Below are 20,011 nucleotides of genomic sequence, written 5' to 3'. Positions count from 1 at the left end.
GTTCCTGGTTTGGAAAGAATTAATGAAGGCTTTTCAAGATTTTACAATCTATATGTCATAATATGCACATCATCATGCTCGAACTAGTCAGGGTAGTGTAAGAGGTTGGGTCGACTTGGGGTTAGAGTTAGAATTTCTACAAAACCTGAATGAAAAGAAATATACCAATTTCTTTAAATTGGCCACATTAAGAGATTTTCAATGTATTTATGGACACAATTCTGAAATATTAATAGAATGTTTTGTGTAGTAGAGCCTAATCCGATACCAAAGGTTACCACCAGGAAATAGTAAAAAAATAAAAATGTCAAATAAACTAAAAGGTTGCATTAAAACATGAATTCTACTTGAATTCTAAACACATTCATGACATTAATAGACATCTGAGATCAGTGATTCTCTAACCCTAACCCTAGCCCCACAGATAGGAGGGCTTAAAAATAGGTAGCACTCAAGGTATTTCTTAGGCCAGTGAATGATTGTTGAGCAACTACTCATTTTAGAAAAGAATATTCAATGCAAATTATTGTTAAAATATTCCATTGCAGAAGTTAATAAAGACTTTTCAAGATGTCACACTCTTTATGTCATAACGTGCAGATCATTATGCTTGTACTAGTGAGAGTAGTGAAAGAGGTGGGGTCGACTTGGGGTTAGAGTTAGAATTTCTACAAAACCTGAATGAAAAGAAACATACCAATTTCTTTAAATGGGCCACATTAAGTGATTTTCAATGTATTTATGGACACAAATCTGAACTTTTAATAGAATGTTTCGAGTAGTAGAGACTAGTCCGATACCAAATATTACCACCAGCAAATAGTAAAAAAATAAAAATGTCACAGAAACTCAAAGGTTCCATTAAAAAATGAATACTACTTGGAATAAAAACACATTCACAACATTTATAAAGATCTGCATTCAGTGATTCTCTAACCCTAACCCTAATGCCGTGGATAGGACTCCTGAAAAATAGTTAGCACTTCAGCTATTCTTTAGGTTAGTGACGTTGTTTTAGCAACACAATGAATAGAAAAGTGCAATAAAGACAAAATATTGACAAATTGTTCCTAGTTTGGAAAGAATGAATGAAGACTTTTCAAGATTTTACAATCTATATGTCATAACGTGCACGTCATCATTCTCGTACTAGTGAGAGTAGTGCATGAGGTTGGGTCGACTTCGGGTTAGAGTCAGAATTTCTACAAAACCTGAATGAAAAGAAACATACCAATTTCTTTAAATGGGCCACATTAAGAGATTTTCAATGTATTTATGGACACAATTCTGAATTTTTAATAGAATGTTTCGAGTAGTAGAGACTAGTCCGATACCAAATCTTACCACCAGCAAATAGTAAAAAAATAAAAATGTCAAAGAAACTCAAAGGTTCCATTAGAAAATGAATACTACTTGGAATAAAAACACATTCACAACATTTATTAAGATCTGCGATCAGTGATTCTCTAACCCTAACCCTAATGCCGTAGATACAGATGCAGCCATTCAAAATGCGCGGGCGATACCGCATTATTTTCCGGTACGCTGTACGCAGTCTACCGCAAGCTACCGGTAAATACCGCGAGTTACCGGTAAATACCGCTAGCAAAATAATAGTATCCGGAATTTCCGCAAGGTGGAGCTAATAAAGCTCAACCTCTCATGTTTGAGCTGTAGCCATCAAAGTCTTTAACGAAGATATTAATAATAGTATTAATAATAAATGACCTTGGACAAGCTGTAAACTCAAAGTATTGCCCTGGTCCACATTCTTTTTTTCATTGACCGTCTTTGTAAAAGTAACGCCACAGCATTTCGCAATCACGCATTTTTTTCCAATCATGCAAAGTACAGTGATTCACCATGCCTTTCACATGCTCATAAAAGAGATTGATTTAGGGACATAAACATATTACCGTATGCAAACTGTACTGTATACAGTATGTATATGTATATTTAATGTCTTAACTGTGCCCGTTTAAGTATTGAATATTCATATCTAATTTTACCACTGAAGGGAAATCTTAGTAGCTGAGCATAAAAACAATAGGAGCATACTGCAACGCGTGTGAAGGCCATAAACGATATTAATTTTGGAACATAAACATACAGTATATGGCTGGTCTCGGTACTTTAAAGAAAACATACACGAAACATGGTTTCATTATGACCAGAATCTTGAGATATTTTTAACTTGATTTACAGTATTTGAGAGGTATGTCTTAACACCGATACTACAGTGCTTAAGTACTACTCACGTATATGTTTCTAGGTTTATATTATGCATTTCATACGGTCAAATTACTTTTGAGCAACTAATAAGAAGCGCGAAACGGTATGCGTTTTACTTTCGTTTCGTGCTGGGACCCGTGGATTGATTAGAGATATCAAGTACATACAAGTCATTTTTTAAATGTTGTAGTTCGTCTTGAAAAAATGTTACGAGTACATCATCTATCAACAATTACACAGGTTCTGTTTCCATATTGCGGATTTTGGTTACGTAATATTATTTTCTAGATTTCACGTTGTGAATATATGATTTGGGCAAACAGAGCCGCAAAGAAGTACATTATGGGTTGTTGTTTTTTTTTGCAGTTTTATCTAGAACAAGCGATGCTTAAACCTTTGTCTGATTCTTGTGAAACTATCCACACGACAGTTACAGTACCTAGGAGTTGACTTCAGTGATGTCACTGATGGGATGTTTCTAAAAATCCATCCTCTGTAAAACGTCTTCTCTAGTTGTCCTGCATATGTATTCGCTAATGAAGCTGTGTGTTCTGAGCCTGGATCTCTACATTTCTGTATGAACCACCTTAGAGGGCTAAAGACAGCTTGTGTTTAAATTGAGTGTAAGGCAATTTATGCTTCTAAAGTCATGGTCAGCATTTTTGTACTGTGCTGTAAACTTGTTCTGTGCCTAGTCACATTATTTTATAGCGTTTTCATAGCGTTATCAAATCTGGTGGCGCTGTGTTAGTTTCCTGACTCCCATGTCACATGGTCTGTGATTGTAACCTGTAATACCGGTTTAATTCGTCACAGCCAGCACTCCGGTTGTAAAGTAGAAGCAGGCGAGATTTCCAGCGAAAAACACCTCCCCCTTCTTCAGGTGTGAGGGTCTTCTGCTCAGAATGAAACGCTAAAATGTAATGTAGGCTCTGAATGGGTTCTGACTTGCTTTAACAAAATATGTTTACAAATCCTTTCACCTGGCATTTTCGTAGTTAGAAATTATGGAACGCTCTGTTAAAAGCAAGGGAGTTTTTATGTCCGTTGCAGTTCTTTTGCAACATGAATATAATTATATCGTTATTAATTTCTTGAGATACGCGATTCCATATTATATTCCCTTTTAATCAAATTCTAAAAGTATGCTTGTTGACTCCGGTATCGCGTTAGTTAAAGACTTCGATGCTTAAAATGTTTAGGAGAAATGGAATACTGGTGTGTATGTTTTCTTTAAAGTACCGAGACCAGCCATATACTGTATGTTTAAGTTCCAAAATTAATATCGTTTATGGACTTCACACGCGTTGCAGTATGCTCCTATTCTTTTTATGCTCAGGCACTAAGTAAAAGGAGATGCTTCATATTGCTTGACTAATTTTAAAAACTAAGTTAGAAATGCAGACGCTCCCTCGGTGCGCTGCTCTGGTGCGCCGGCTCTTACACAGTGCCTGTCTGCCGTAAGCGTTACAATATACATACCCAACACTGCTTGTACCCATCTGTCATGCAAATAAAACACCTTGAATTGAATTGAATTGAGGGGAGAGGGGGGAATACTAAAGGCAATACTGGCTCAATACCCTCGATGGGCTTTGACGTGCTAATGCGTTGGTTTAACAGTCCGGGTGTGGCAGGCTTCCAATGTCAACTCGACTCGATTGGAAGACAATGAACGTATTTTGTGATATTTAGAAATATAAATTTGTTTGGTGCGAGTGAGGTTTTATTTAATCTCTGACCAAGGGAAACGTTTCATTTTTTCAAAGAAATGTTTGTTAAAAAATAAAGTCATAGTTCTATGGGATTCAATCACAGACCATGTGACAAGGGAGTCAGGAAACTACTCTAACACACAGCGCCACCGGATTTAATAACGCAATAAAAACGCTATAAAATAATGTGACTAGGCACAGAAAAAGTTTACAGCACAGTACAATAATAAATGCTGACCATGACTTTAGAAGCATAAATTACCTTACACTCAATTTAAACACAAGCTGTCTTTCTGTATGAACCTCTAAGCTGGTTCATACAGAAAATGTAGAAATGCATTAGCCTGATTATGATTAAAAAACACATAATTAAACACGCGTTTGCGATTTAAATCAGAACACGATTTAAATCAATATAAATGTTTATATTGTAACGCATACTGTCCAGCCTCCATTTCTCTATAAAAATTTACTCTGTTGCACACACACACACAATAGAAGGAGGAACCGCTGTCAGAAGGGAAGATATGTTCAAAATATCGCAAATATCGTTCATGTTGCGATATTTTGAAATATAAAAGTCAATTTATTGTCCATAATATCGCTATTCTATTTTTTCGAAGAAATGTTTGTTAAAAGAAAAGTCCGGCACCAGCTGGATTCGATCACACAACCTCCCAGTTGCTAGTCACGCACCTAGACCAGTCGGCTAGAAGACAGCTCGCATGAACAGGCAGGCGAAAAAGCCCTACACAGCCCTGTCGCAGCACACGAATACCGTTATTAAATTCTTTAGATACGCGATTCCATATTATATTCCCTTTTAATCAAATTCTAAAAGTATGCTTGTTGACTCCGGTATCATGTTAGTTAAAGACTTCAAAGCTTAAAATGTTTAGGGAGAAATGGAATACTGGTGTGTATTTTTTTCTTTAAAGTACCAAGACCAGCTACAGTATATACTGTATGTTTATGTTCCAAAATTAATATCGTTTATGGCCTTCACACGCGTTACAGTATGCTCCTATTCTTTTTATGCTCAGCTACTAAGATTTCCCTTCAGTGGTAAAATTCAATATCTACAACGGGCACAGCAAAGACGTTTTTACTGTAAGTCTTTCTACGACAGACCAACGGACCACGAGTGCCCCTGTCGGTCAACCAATCACGTACTGCGGTGCCACGCGTCATCTTGCGTCATACTGAGCGACGTCACCTGCGGTACGTGTCTGTGACGCGCACTTTGAATGGCTGCATCTGTAGGACTCCTGAAAAATAGTTAGCACTTCAGGTATTCTTTAGGTCAGTGACTATGTTTCAGCAACACACTGAATAGAAAAGTGCAATAAAGACAAAATATTGACAAATTGTTCCTGGTTTGGAAAGAATTAATGAAGGCTTTTCAAGATTTTACAATCTATATGTCATAATATGCACATCATCATACTCGAACTAGTCAGGGTAGTGTAAGAGGTTGGGTCGACTTGGGGTTAGAGTTAGAATTTCTACAAAACCTGAATGAAAAGAAATATACCAATTTCTTTAAATGGGCCACATTAAGGGATTTTCAATGTATGGAAACAATTCTGAAATATTAATAGAATGTTTTGTGTAGTAGAGCCAAATCCGATACCAAACGTTACCACCAGGAAATAGTAAAAAAAATAAAAATGTCAAATAAACTCAAAGGTTGCATTAAAACATGAATTCTACTTGAATTCTAAACACATTCATGACATTAATAGACATCTGCGATCAGTGATTCTCTAACCCTAACCCTAGCCCCACAGATAGGAGGGCTTAAAAATAGGTAGCACTCAAGGTATTTCTTAGACCAGTGAATGATTGTTGAGCAACTACTCATTTTAGAAAAGAATATTCAATGCAAATTATTGTTAAAATATTCCATTGCAGAAGTTAATAAAGACTTTTCAAGATGTCACACTCTTTATGTCATAACGTGCAGATCATTACGCTTGTACTAGTGAGAGTAGTGAAAGAGGTGGGGTCGACTTGGGGTTAGAGATAGAATTTCTACAAAACCTGAATGAAAAGAAACATACCAATTTCTTTAAATGGGCCACATTAAGTGATTTTCAATGTATTTATGGACACAAATCTGAACTATTAATAGAATGTTTCGAGTAGTAGAGACTAGTCCGATACCAAATGTTACCACCAGCAAATAGTGAAAAAATAAAAATGTCAAAGAAACTCAAAGGTTCCATTAAAAACTGTATACTACTTGGAATAAAAACACATTCACAACATTTATAAAGATCTGTGATCAGTGATTCTCTAACCCTAACCCTAATGCGGTAGTCAGGACACCAGAAAAATAGTTAGCACTTCAGGTATTCTTTAGGTCAGTGACTATGTTTCAGCAACACACTGAATAGAAAAGTGCAATAAAGACAAAATATTGACAAATTGTTCCTAGTTTGGAAAGAATTAATGAAGGCTTTTCAAGATTTTACAATCTATATGTCATAATATGCACATCATCATGCTCGTACTAGTCAGAGTAGTGTATGAGGTTGGGTCGACTTGGGGTTTGAGTTAGAATTTCTACAAAACCTGAATGAAAAGAAATATACCAATTTCTTTAAATGGGCCACATTAAGTGATTTTCAATGTATTTATGAACACAAATCTGAATTTTTAATAGAATGTTTCGAGTAGTAGAGACTAGTCCGATACCAAATGTTACCACCAGCAAATAGTGAAAAAATAAAAATGTCACAGAAACTCAAAGGTTCCATTAAAAAATGAATACTACTTGGAATAAAAACACATTCACAACATTTATTAAAATCTGCGATCAGTGATTCTCTAACCCTAACCCTAGCCCCACAGATAGGAGGGATTAAAAATAGGTAGCACTCAAGGTATTTCTTAGGCCAGTGAATGATTGTTGAGCAACTACTCATTTTAGAAAAGAATATTCAATGCAAATTATTGTTAAAATCTTCCATTGCAGAAGTTAATGAAGACTTTTCAAGATGTCACACTCTTTATGTCATAACGTGCAGATCATTACGCTTGTACTAGTGAGAGTAGTGAAAGAGGTGGGGTCGACTTAGGGTTAGAGTTAGAATTTCTACAAAACCTGAATGAAAAGAAACATGCCAATTTCTTTAAATGGGCCACATTAAGTGATTTTCAATGTATTTATGGACACAAATCTGAACTATTAATAGAATGTTTCGAGTAGTAGAGACTAGTCCGATACCAAATATTACCACCAGCAAATAGTGAAAAAATAAAAATGTCAAAGAAACTCAAAGGTTCCATTAAAAACTGTATACTACTTGGAATAGAAACACATTCACAACATTTATAAAGATCTGTGATCAGTGATTCTCTAACCCTAACCCTAATGCGGTAGTCAGGACACCAGAAAAATAGTTAGCACTTCAGGTATTCTTTAGGTCAGTGACTATGTTTCAGCAACACACTGAATAGAAAAGTGCAATAAAGACAAAATATTGACAAATTGTTCCTGGTTTGGAAAGAATTAATGAAGGCTTTTTAAGATTTTACAATCTATATGTCATAATATGCACATCATCATGCTCGTACTAGTCAGAGTAGTGTATGAGGTTGGGTCGACTTGGGGTTAGAGTTAGAATTTCTACAAAACCTGAATGAAAAGAAATATACCAATTTCTTTAAATGGGCCACATTAAGTGATTTTCAATGTATTTATGAACACAAATCTGAATTTTTAATAGAATGTTTCGAGTAGTAGAGACTAGTCCGATACCAACTGTTACCACCAGCAAATAGTGAAAAAATAAAAATGTCACAGAAACTCAAAGGTTCCATTAAAAAATGAATACTACTTGGAATAAAAACACATTCACAACATTTATTAAGATCTGCGATCAGTGATTCTCTAACCCTAACCCTAATGCCGTAGACAGGACTCCTAAAAAATAGTTAGCACTTCATGTATTCTTTAGGTCAGTGACTATGTTTCAGCAACACACTGAATAGAAAAGTGCAATAAAGACAAAATATTAACAAATTGTTCCTAGTTTGGAAAGAATTAATGAAGGCTTTTCAAGATTTTACAATCTATATGTCATAATATGCACATCATCATGCTCGAACTAGTCAGGGTAGGGTAAGAGGTTGGGTCGACTTGGGGTTAGAGTTAGAATTTCTACAAAACCTGAATGAAAAGAAATATACCAATTTCTTTAAATTGGCCACATTAAGAGATTTTCAATGTATTCATGGACACAATTCTGAAATATTAATAGAATGTTTTGTGTAGTAGAGCCTAATCCGATACCAAAGGTTACCACCAGGAAATAGTAAAAAAATAAAAATGTCAAATAAACTCAAAGGTTGCATTAAAACATGAATTCTACTTGAATTCTAAACACATTCATGACATTAATAGACATCTGCGATCAGTGATTCTCTAACCCTAACCCTATCCCCACAGATAGGAGGGCTTAAAAATAGGTAGCACTCAAGGTATTTCTTAGGCCAGTGAATGATTGTTGAGCAACTACTCATTTTAGAAAAGAATATTCAATGCAAATTATTGTTAAAATATTCCATTGCAGAAGTTAATAAAGACTTTTCAAGATGTCACACTCTTTATGTCATAACGTGCAGATCATTATGCTTGTACTAGTGAGAGTAGTGAAAGAGGTGGGGTCGACTTGGGGTTAGAGTTAGAATTTCTACAAAACCTGAATGAAAAGAAACATACCAATTTCTTTAAATGGGCCACATTAAGAGATTTTCAATGTATTTATGGACACAATTCTGAATTTTTAATAGAATGTTTCGAGTAGTAGAGACTAGTCCGATACCAAATGTTACCACCAGCAAATAGTGAAAAAATAAAAAGTCAATGAAACTCAAAGGTTCCATTAAAAACTGTATACTACTTTGAATAAAAACACATTCCCAACATTTATAAAGATCTGTGATCAGTGATTCTCTAACCCTAACCCTAATGCGGTAGTCAGGACACCAGAAAAATAGTTAGCACTTCAGGTATTCTTTAGGTCAGTGACTATGTTTCAGCAACACACTGAATAGAAAAGTGCAATAAAGACAAAATATTGACAAATTGTTCCTGGTTTGGAAAGAATTAATGAAGGCTTTTTAAGATTTTACAATCTATATGTCATAATATACACATCATCATGCTTGTACTAGTCAGAGTAGTGTATGAGGTTGGGTCGACTTGGGGTTTGATTAGAATTTCTACAAAACCTGAATGAAAAGAAATATACCAATTTCTTTAAATTGGCCACATTAAGAGATTTTCACTGTATTTATGTACACAATTCTGAAATATTAATAGAATGTTTTGTGTTGTAGAGCCTAATCCGATACCAAAGGATACCACCAGGAAATAGTAAAAAAATAAAAATGTCAAATAAACTCAAAGGTTGCATTAAAACATGAATTCTACTTGAATTCTAAACACATTCATGACATTAATAGACATCTGCGATCAGTGATTCTCTAACCCTAACCCTAGCCCCAAAGATAGGAGGGCTTAAAAATAGGTAGCACTCAAGGTATTTCTTAGGCCAGTGAATGATTGTTGAGCAACTACTCATTTTAGAAAAGAATATTCAATGCAAATTATTGTTAAAATATTCCATTGCAGAAGTTAATAAAGACTTTTCAAGATGTCACACTCTTTATGTCATAACGCGCAGATCATTACGCTTGTACTAGTGAGAGTAGTGAAAGAGGTGGGGTCGACTTGGGGTTAGAGTTAGAATTTCTACAAAACCTGAATGAAAAGAAACATACCAATTTCTTTAAATGGGCCACATTAAGTGATTTTCAATGTATTTATGGACACAAATCTGAACTTTTAATAGAATGTTTCGAGTAGTAGAGACTAGTCCGATACCAAATATTACCACCAGCAAATAGTAAAAAAATAAAAATGTCACAGAAACTCAAAGGTTCCATTAAAAAATGAATACTACTTGGAATAAAAACACATTCACAACATTTATAAAGATCTGCATTCAGTGATTCTCTAACCCTAACCCTAATGCCGTGGATAGGACTCCTGAAAAATAGTTAGCACTTCAGCTATTCTTTAGGTTAGTGACGTTGTTTTAGCAACACAATGAATAGAAAAGTGCAATAAAGACAAAATATTGACAAATTGTTCCTAGTTTGGAAAGAATGAATGAAGACTTTTCAAGATTTTACAATCTATATGTCATAACGTGCACGTCATCATTCTCGTACTAGTGAGAGTAGTGCATGAGGTGGGGTCGACTTGGGGTTAGAGTCAGAATTTCTACAAAACCTGAATGAAAAGAAATATACCAATTTCTTTAAATGGGCCACATTAAGAGATTTTCAATGTATTTATGGACACAATTCTGAATTTTTAATACAATGTTTCGAGTAGTAGAGACTAGTCCGATACCAAATCTTACCACCAGCAAATAGTAAAAAAATAAAAATGTCACAGAAATTTAAAGGTTCCATTCAAAAATGAATACTACTTGGAATAAAAACACATTCACAACATTTATAAAGATCTGTGATCAGTGATTCTCTAACCCTAACCCTAATGCGGTAGTCAGGACACCAGAAAAATAGTTAGCACTTCAGGTATTCTTTAGGTCAGTGACTATGTTTCAGCAACACACTGAATAGAAAAGTGCAATAAAGACAAAATATTGACAAATTGTTCCTGGTTTGGAAAGAATTAATGAAGGCTTTTTAAGATTTTACAATCTATATGTCATAATATGCACATCATCATGCTCGTACTACTCAGAGTAGTGTATGAGGTTGGGTCGACTTGGGGTTAGAGTTAGAATTTTTTCAAAACCTGAATGAAAAGAAATATACCAATTTCTTTAAATGGGCCACATTAAGTGATTTTCAATATATTTATGAACACAAATCAGAATTTTTAATAGAATGTTTCGAGTAGTAGAGACTAGTCCGATACCAAATGTTACCACCAGCAAATAGTGAAAAAATAAAAATGTCACAGAAACTCAAAGGTTCCATTAAAAAATGAATACTACTTGGAATAAAAACACATTCACAACATTTATTAAGATCTGTGATCAGTGATTCTCTAACCCTAACCCTAATGCGGTAGTCAGGACACCAGAAAAATAGTTAGCACTTCAGGTATTCTTTAGGTCAGTGACTATGTTTCAGCAACACACTGAATAGAAAAGTGCAATAAAGACAAAATATTGACAAATTGTTCCTGGTTGGAAAGAATTAATGAAGGCTTTTTAAGATTTTACAATCTATATGTCATAATATGCACATCATCATGCTCGTACTAGGCAGAGTAGTGTATGAGGTTCGGTCGACTTGGGGTTTGATTAGAATTTCTACAAAACCTGAATGAAAAGAAATATACCAATTTCTTTAAATTGGCCACATTAAGAGATTTTCACTGTATTTATGGACACAATTCTGAAATATTAATAGAATGTTTTGTGTAGTAGAGCCTAATCCGATACCAAAGGATACCACCAGGAAATAGTAAAAAAATAAAAATGTCAAATAAACTCAAAGGTTGCATTAAAACATGAATTCTACTTGAATTCTAAACACATTCATGACATTAATAGACATCTGCGATCAGTGATTCTCTAACCCTAACCCTAGCCCCACAGATAGGAGGGCTTAAAAATAGGTAGCACTCAAGGTATTTCTTAGGCCAGTGAATGATTGTTGAGCAACTACTCATTTTAGAAAAGAATATTCAACGCAAATTATTGTTAAAATATTCCATTGCAGAAGTTAATGAAGACTTTTCAAGATGTCACACTCTTTATGTCATAACGTGCAGATCATTACGCTTGTACTAGTGAGAGTAGTGAAAGAGGTGGGGTCGACTTGGGGTTAGAGTTAGAATTTCTACAAAACCTGATGGAAAAGAAACATACCAATTTCTTTAAATGGGCCACATTAAGTGATTTTCAATGTATTTATGGACACAAATCTGAACTTTTAATAGAATGTTTCGAGTAGTAGAGACTAGTCCGATACGAAATATTACCACCAGCAAATAGTAAAAAAATAAAAATGTCACAGAAACTCAAAGGTTCCATTAAAAAATGAATACTACTTGGAATAAAAACACATTCACAACATTTATAAATATCTGCATTCAGTGATTCTCTAACCCTAACCCTAATGCCGTGGATAGGACTCCTGAAAAATAGTTAGCACTTCAGGTATTCTTTAGGTCGGTGACTATGTTTCAGCAACACACTGAATAGAAAAGTGCAATAAAGACAAAATATTGACAAATTGTTCCTGGTTTGGAAAGAATTAATGAAGGCTTTTTAAGATTTTACAATCTATATGTCATAATATGCACATCATCATGCTCGTACTAGTCAGAGTAGTGTATGAGGTTGGGTCGACTTGGGGTTTGAGTTAGAATTTCTACAAAACCTGAATGAAAAGAAATATACCAATTTCTTTAAATGGGCCACATTAAGAGATTTTCAATGTATTCATGGACACAATTTTGAAATATTAATAGAATGTTTTGTGTAGTAGAGCCTAATCCGATACCAAAGGTTACCACCAGCAAATAGTAAAAAAATAAAAATGTCAAAGAAACTCAAAGGTTCCATTAGAAAATGAATACTACTTGGAATAAAAACACATTCACAACATTTATAAAGATCTGTGATCAGTGATTCTCTAACCCTAACCCTAATGCGGTAGTCAGGACACCAGAAAAATAGTTAGCATGTCAGGTATTCTTTAGGTCAGTGACTATGTTTCAGCAACACACTGAATAGAAAAGTGCAATAAAGACAAAATATTGACAAATTGTTCCTGGTTTGGAAAGAATTAATGAAGGCTTTTCAAGATTTTACAATCTATATGTCATAATATGCACATCATCATGCTCGTACTAGTCAGAGTAGTGTATGAGGTTGGGTCGACTTGGGGTTTGAGTTAGAATTTCTACAAAACCTGAATGAAAAGAAATATACCAATTTCTTTAAATGGGCCACATTAAGTGATTTTCAATGTGTTTATGAACACAAATCTGAATTTTTAATAGAATATTTCGAGTAGTAGAGACTAGTCCGATACCAAATGTTACCACCAGCAAATAGTGAAAAAATAAAAATGTCACAGAAACTCAAAGGTTCCATTAAAAACTGAATACTACTTGGAATAAAAACACATTCACAACATTTATTAAAATCTGCGATCAGTGATTCTCTAACCCTAACCCTAGCCCCACACATGGGAGGGCTTAAAAATAGGTAGCACTCAAGGTATTTCTTAGGCCAGTGAATGAATGTTGAGCAACTACTCATTTTAGAAAAGAATATTCAATGCAAATTATTGTTAAAATATTCCATTGCAGAAGTTAATAAAGACTTTTCAAGATGTCACACTCTTTATGTCATAACGTGCAGATCATTACGCTTGTACTAGTGAGAGTAGTGAAAGAGGTGGGGTCGACTTGGGGTTAGAGTTAGAATTTCTACAAAACCTGAATGAAAAGAAACATACCAATTTCTTTAAATGGGCCACATTAAGTGATTTTCAATGTATTTTTGGACACAAATCTGAACTTTTAATAGAATGTTTCGAGTAGTAGAGACTAGTCCGATACCAAATGTTACCACCAGCAAATAGTAAAAAAATAAAAATGTCACAGAAACTCAAAGGTTCCATTAGAAAATGAATACTACTTGGAATAAAAACACATTCACAACATTTATAAAGATCTGTGATCAGTGATTCTCTAACCCTAACCCTAATGCGGTAGTCAGGACACCAGAAAAATAGTTAGCACTTCAGGTATTCTTTAGGTCAGTGACTATGTTTCAGCAACACACTGAATAGAAAAGTGCAATAAAGACAAAATATTGACAAATTGTTCCTGGTTTGGAAAGAATTAATGAAGGCTTTTTAAGATTTTACAATCTATATGTCATAATATGCACATCATCATGCTCGTACTAGTCAGAGTAGTGTATGAGGTTGGGTCGACTTGGGGTTAGAGTTAGAATTTCTACAAAACCTGAATGAAAAGAAATATACCAATTTCTTTAAATGGGCCACATTAAGTGATTTTCAATGTATTTATGAACACAAATCTGAATTTTTAATAGAATGTTTCGAGTAGTAGAGACTAGTCCGATACCAAATGTTTCCACCAGCAAATAGTGAAAAAATAAAAATGTCACAGAAACTCAAAGGTTCCATTAAAAAATGAATACTACTTGGAATAAAAACACATTCACAACATTTATTAAGATCTGCGATCAGTGATTCTCTAACCCTAACCCTAATGCCGTAGACAGGACTCCTAAAAAATAGTTAGCACTTCATGTATTCTTTAGGTCAGTGACTATGTTTCAGCAACACACTGAATAGAAAAGTGCAATAAAGACAAAATATTAACAAATTGTTCCTAGTTTGGAAAGAATTAATGAAGGCTTTTCAAGATTTTACAATCTATATGTCATAATATGCACATCATCATGCTCGAACTAGTCAGGGTAGGGTAAGAGGTTGGGTCGACTTGGGGTTAGAGTTAGAATTTCTACAAAACCTGAATGAAAAGAAATATACCAATTTCTTTAAATTGGCCACATTAAGAGATTTTCAATGTATTCATGGACACAATTCTGAAATATTAATAGAATGTTTTGTGTAGTAGAGCCTAATCCGATACCAAAGGTTACCACCAGGAAATAGTAAAAAAATAAAAATGTCAAATAAACTCAAAGGTTGCATTAAAACATGAATTCTACTTGAATTCTAAACACATTCATGACATTAATAGACATCTGCGATCAGTGATTCTCTAACCCTAACCCTAGCCCCACAGATAGGAGGGCTTAAAAATAGGTAGCACTCAAGGTATTTCTTAGGCCAGTGAATGATTGTTGAGCAACTACTCATTTTAGAAAAGAATATTCAATGCAAATTATTGTTAAAATATTCCATTGCAGAAGTTAATAAAGACTTTTCAAGATGTCACACTCTTTATGTCATAACGTGCAGATCATTATGCTTGTACTAGTGAGAGTAGTGAAAGAGGTGGGGTCGACTTGGGGTTAGAGTTAGAATTTCTACAAAACCTGAATGAAAAGAAACATACCAATTTCTTTAAATGGGCCACATTAAGAGATTTTCAATGTATTTATGGACACAATTCTGAATTTTTAATAGAATGTTTCGAGTAGTAGAGACTAGTCCGATACCAAATGTTACCACCAGCAAATAGTGAAAAAATAAAAAGTCAATGAAACTCAAAGGTTCCATTAAAAACTGTATACTACTTTGAATAAAAACACATTCCCAACATTTATAAAGATCTGTGATCAGTGATTCTCTAACCCTAACCCTAATGCGGTAGTCAGGACACCAGAAAAATAGTTAGCACTTCAGGTATTCTTTAGGTCAGTGACTATGTTTCAGCAACACACTGAATAGAAAAGTGCAATAAAGACAAAATATTGACAAATTGTTCCTGGTTTGGAAAGAATTAATGAAGGCTTTTTAAGATTTTACAATCTATATGTCATAATATACACATCATCATGCTTGTACTAGTCAGAGTAGTGTATGAGGTTGGGTCGACTTGGGGTTTGATTAGAATTTCTACAAAACCTGAATGAAAAGAAATATACCAATTTCTTTAAATTGGCCACATTAAGAGATTTTCACTGTATTTATGTACACAATTCTGAAATATTAATAGAATGTTTTGTGTTGTAGAGCCTAATCCGATACCAAAGGATACCACCAGGAAATAGTAAAAAAATAAAAATGTCAAATAAACTCAAAGGTTGCATTAAAACATGAATTCTACTTGAATTCTAAACACATTCATGACATTAATAGACATCTGCGATCAGTGATTCTCTAACCCTAACCCTAGCCCCAAAGATAGGAGGGCTTAAAAATAGGTAGCACTCAAGGTATTTCTTAGGCCAGTGAATGATTGTTGAGCAACTACTCATTTTAGAAAAGAATATTCAATGCAAATTATTGTTAAAATATTCCATTGCAGAAGTTAATAAAGACTTTTCAAGATGTCACACTCTTTATGTCATAACGCGCAGATCATTACGCTTGTACTAGTGAGAGTAGTGAAAGAGGTGGGGTCGACTTGGGGTTAGAGTTAGAATTTCTACAAAACCTGAATGAAAAGAAACATACCAATTTCTTTAAATGGGCCACATTAAGTGATTTTCAATGTATTTATGGACACAAATCTGAACTTTTAATAGAATGTTTCGAGTAGTAGAGACTAGTCCGATACCAAATATTACCACCAGCAAATAGTAAAAAAATAAAAATGTCACAGAAACTCAAAGGTTCCATTAAAAAATGAATACTACTTGGAATAAAAACACATTCACAACATTTATAAAGATCTGCATTCAGTGATTCTCTAACCCTAACCCTAATGCCGTGGATAGGACTCCTGAAAAATAGTTAGCACTTCAGCTATTCTTTAGGTTAGTGACGTTGTTTTAGCAACACAATGAATAGAAAAGTGCAATAAAGACAAAATATTGACAAATTGTTCCTAGTTTGGAAAGAATGAATGAAGACTTTTCAAGATTTTACAATCTATATGTCATAACGTGCACGTCATCATTCTCGTACTAGTGAGAGTAGTGCATGAGGTGGGGTCGACTTGGGGTTAGAGTCAGAATTTCTACAAAACCTGAATGAAAAGAAATATACCAATTTCTTTAAATGGGCCACATTAAGAGATTTTCAATGTATTTATGGACACAATTCTGAATTTTTAATACAATGTTTCGAGTAGTAGAGACTAGTCCGATACCAAATCTTACCACCAGCAAATAGTAAAAAAATAAAAATGTCACAGAAATTTAAAGGTTCCATTCAAAAATGAATACTACTTGGAATAAAAACACATTCACAACATTTATAAAGATCTGTGATCAGTGATTCTCTAACCCTAACCCTAATGCGGTAGTCAGGACACCAGAAAAATAGTTAGCACTTCAGGTATTCTTTAGGTCAGTGACTATGTTTCAGCAACACACTGAATAGAAAAGTGCAATAAAGACAAAATATTGACAAATTGTTCCTGGTTTGGAAAGAATTAATGAAGGCTTTTTAAGATTTTACAATCTATATGTCATAATATGCACATCATCATGCTCGTACTACTCAGAGTAGTGTATGAGGTTGGGTCGACTTGGGGTTAGAGTTAGAATTTTTTCAAAACCTGAATGAAAAGAAATATACCAATTTCTTTAAATGGGCCACATTAAGTGATTTTCAATATATTTATGAACACAAATCAGAATTTTTAATAGAATGTTTCGAGTAGTAGAGACTAGTCCGATACCAAATGTTACCACCAGCAAATAGTGAAAAAATAAAAATGTCACAGAAACTCAAAGGTTCCATTAAAAAATGAATACTACTTGGAATAAAAACACATTCACAACATTTATTAAGATCTGTGATCAGTGATTCTCTAACCCTAACCCTAATGCGGTAGTCAGGACACCAGAAAAATAGTTAGCACTTCAGGTATTCTTTAGGTCAGTGACTATGTTTCAGCAACACACTGAATAGAAAAGTGCAATAAAGACAAAATATTGACAAATTGTTCCTGGTTGGAAAGAATTAATGAAGGCTTTTTAAGATTTTACAATCTATATGTCATAATATGCACATCATCATGCTCGTACTAGGCAGAGTAGTGTATGAGGTTGGGTCGACTTGGGGTTTGATTAGAATTTCTACAAAACCTGAATGAAAAGAAATATACCAATTTCTTTAAATTGGCCACATTAAGAGATTTTCACTGTATTTATGGACACAATTCTGAAATATTAATAGAATGTTTTGTGTAGTAGAGCCTAATCCGATACCAAAGGATACCACCAGGAAATAGTAAAAAAATAAAAATGTCAAATAAACTCAAAGGTTGCATTAAAACATGAATTCTACTTGAATTCTAAACACATTCATGACATTAATAGACATCTGCGATCAGTGATTCTCTAACCCTAACCCTAGCCCCACAGATAGGAGGGCTTAAAAATAGGTAGCACTCAAGGTATTTCTTAGGCCAGTGAATGATTGTTGAGCAACTACTCATTTTAGAAAAGAATATTCAACGCAAATTATTGTTAAAATATTCCATTGCAGAAGTTAATGAAGACTTTTCAAGATGTCACACTCTTTATGTCATAACGTGCAGATCATTACGCTTGTACTAGTGAGAGTAGTGAAAGAGGTGGGGTCGACTTGGGGTTAGAGTTAGAATTTCTACAAAACCTGATGGAAAAGAAACATACCAATTTCTTTAAATGGGCCACATTAAGTGATTTTCAATGTATTTATGGACACAAATCTGAACTTTTAATAGAATGTTTCGAGTAGTAGAGACTAGTCCGATACGAAATATTACCACCAGCAAATAGTAAAAAAATAAAAATGTCACAGAAACTCAAAGGTTCCATTAAAAAATGAATACTACTTGGAATAAAAACACATTCACAACATTTATAAATATCTGCATTCAGTGATTCTCTAACCCTAACCCTAATGCCGTGGATAGGACTCCTGAAAAATAGTTAGCACTTCAGGTATTCTTTAGGTCGGTGACTATGTTTCAGCAACACACTGAATAGAAAAGTGCAATAAAGACAAAATATTGACAAATTGTTCCTGGTTTGGAAAGAATTAATGAAGGCTTTTTAAGATTTTACAATCTATATGTCATAATATGCACATCATCATGCTCGTACTAGTCAGAGTAGTGTATGAGGTTGGGTCGACTTGGGGTTTGAGTTAGAATTTCTACAAAACCTGAATGAAAAGAAATATACCAATTTCTTTAAATGGGCCACATTAAGAGATTTTCAATGTATTCATGGACACAATTTTGAAATATTAATAGAATGTTTTGTGTAGTAGAGCCTAATCCGATACCAAAGGTTACCACCAGCAAATAGTAAAAAAATAAAAATGTCAAAGAAACTCAAAGGTTCCATTAGAAAATGAATACTACTTGGAATAAAAACACATTCACAACATTTATAAAGATCTGTGATCAGTGATTCTCTAACCCTAACCCTAATGCGGTAGTCAGGACACCAGAAAAATAGTTAGCATGTCAGGTATTCTTTAGGTCAGTGACTATGTTTCAGCAACACACTGAATAGAAAAGTGCAATAAAGACAAAATATTGACAAATTGTTCCTGGTTTGGAAAGAATTAATGAAGGCTTTTCAAGATTTTACAATCTATATGTCATAATATGCACATCATCATGCTCGTACTAGTCAGAGTAGTGTATGAGGTTGGGTCGACTTGGGGTTTGAGTTAGAATTTCTACAAAACCTGAATGAAAAGAAATATACCAATTTCTTTAAATGGGCCACATTAAGTGATTTTCAATGTGTTTATGAACACAAATCTGAATTTTTAATAGAATATTTCGAGTAGTAGAGACTAGTCCGATACCAAATGTTACCACCAGCAAATAGTGAAAAAATAAAAATGTCACAGAAACTCAAAGGTTCCATTAAAAACTGAATACTACTTGGAATAAAAACACATTCACAACATTTATTAAAATCTGCGATCAGTGATTCTCTAACCCTAACCCTAGCCCCACACATGGGAGGGCTTAAAAATAGGTAGCACTCAAGGTATTTCTTAGGCCAGTGAATGAATGTTGAGCAACTACTCATTTTAGAAAAGAATATTCAATGCAAATTATTGTTAAAATATTCCATTGCAGAAGTTAATAAAGACTTTTCAAGATGTCACACTCTTTATGTCATAACGTGCAGATCATTACGCTTGTACTAGTGAGAGTAGTGAAAGAGGTGGGGTCGACTTGGGGTTAGAGTTAGAATTTCTACAAAACCTGAATGAAAAGAAACATACCAATTTCTTTAAATGGGCCACATTAAGTGATTTTCAATGTATTTTTGGACACAAATCTGAACTTTTAATAGAATGTTTCGAGTAGTAGAGACTAGTCCGATACCAAATGTTACCACCAGCAAATAGTAAAAAAATAAAAATGT

The sequence above is a fragment of the Atractosteus spatula genome, chromosome 28, assembly GCF_055471065.1.
Source record: "Atractosteus spatula isolate fAtrSpa1 chromosome 28, fAtrSpa1.hap1, whole genome shotgun sequence".
NCBI classification, from domain to species: domain Eukaryota; kingdom Metazoa; phylum Chordata; class Actinopteri; order Semionotiformes; family Lepisosteidae; genus Atractosteus; species Atractosteus spatula.
Note: the sequence above shows the minus strand (reverse complement) of the source record.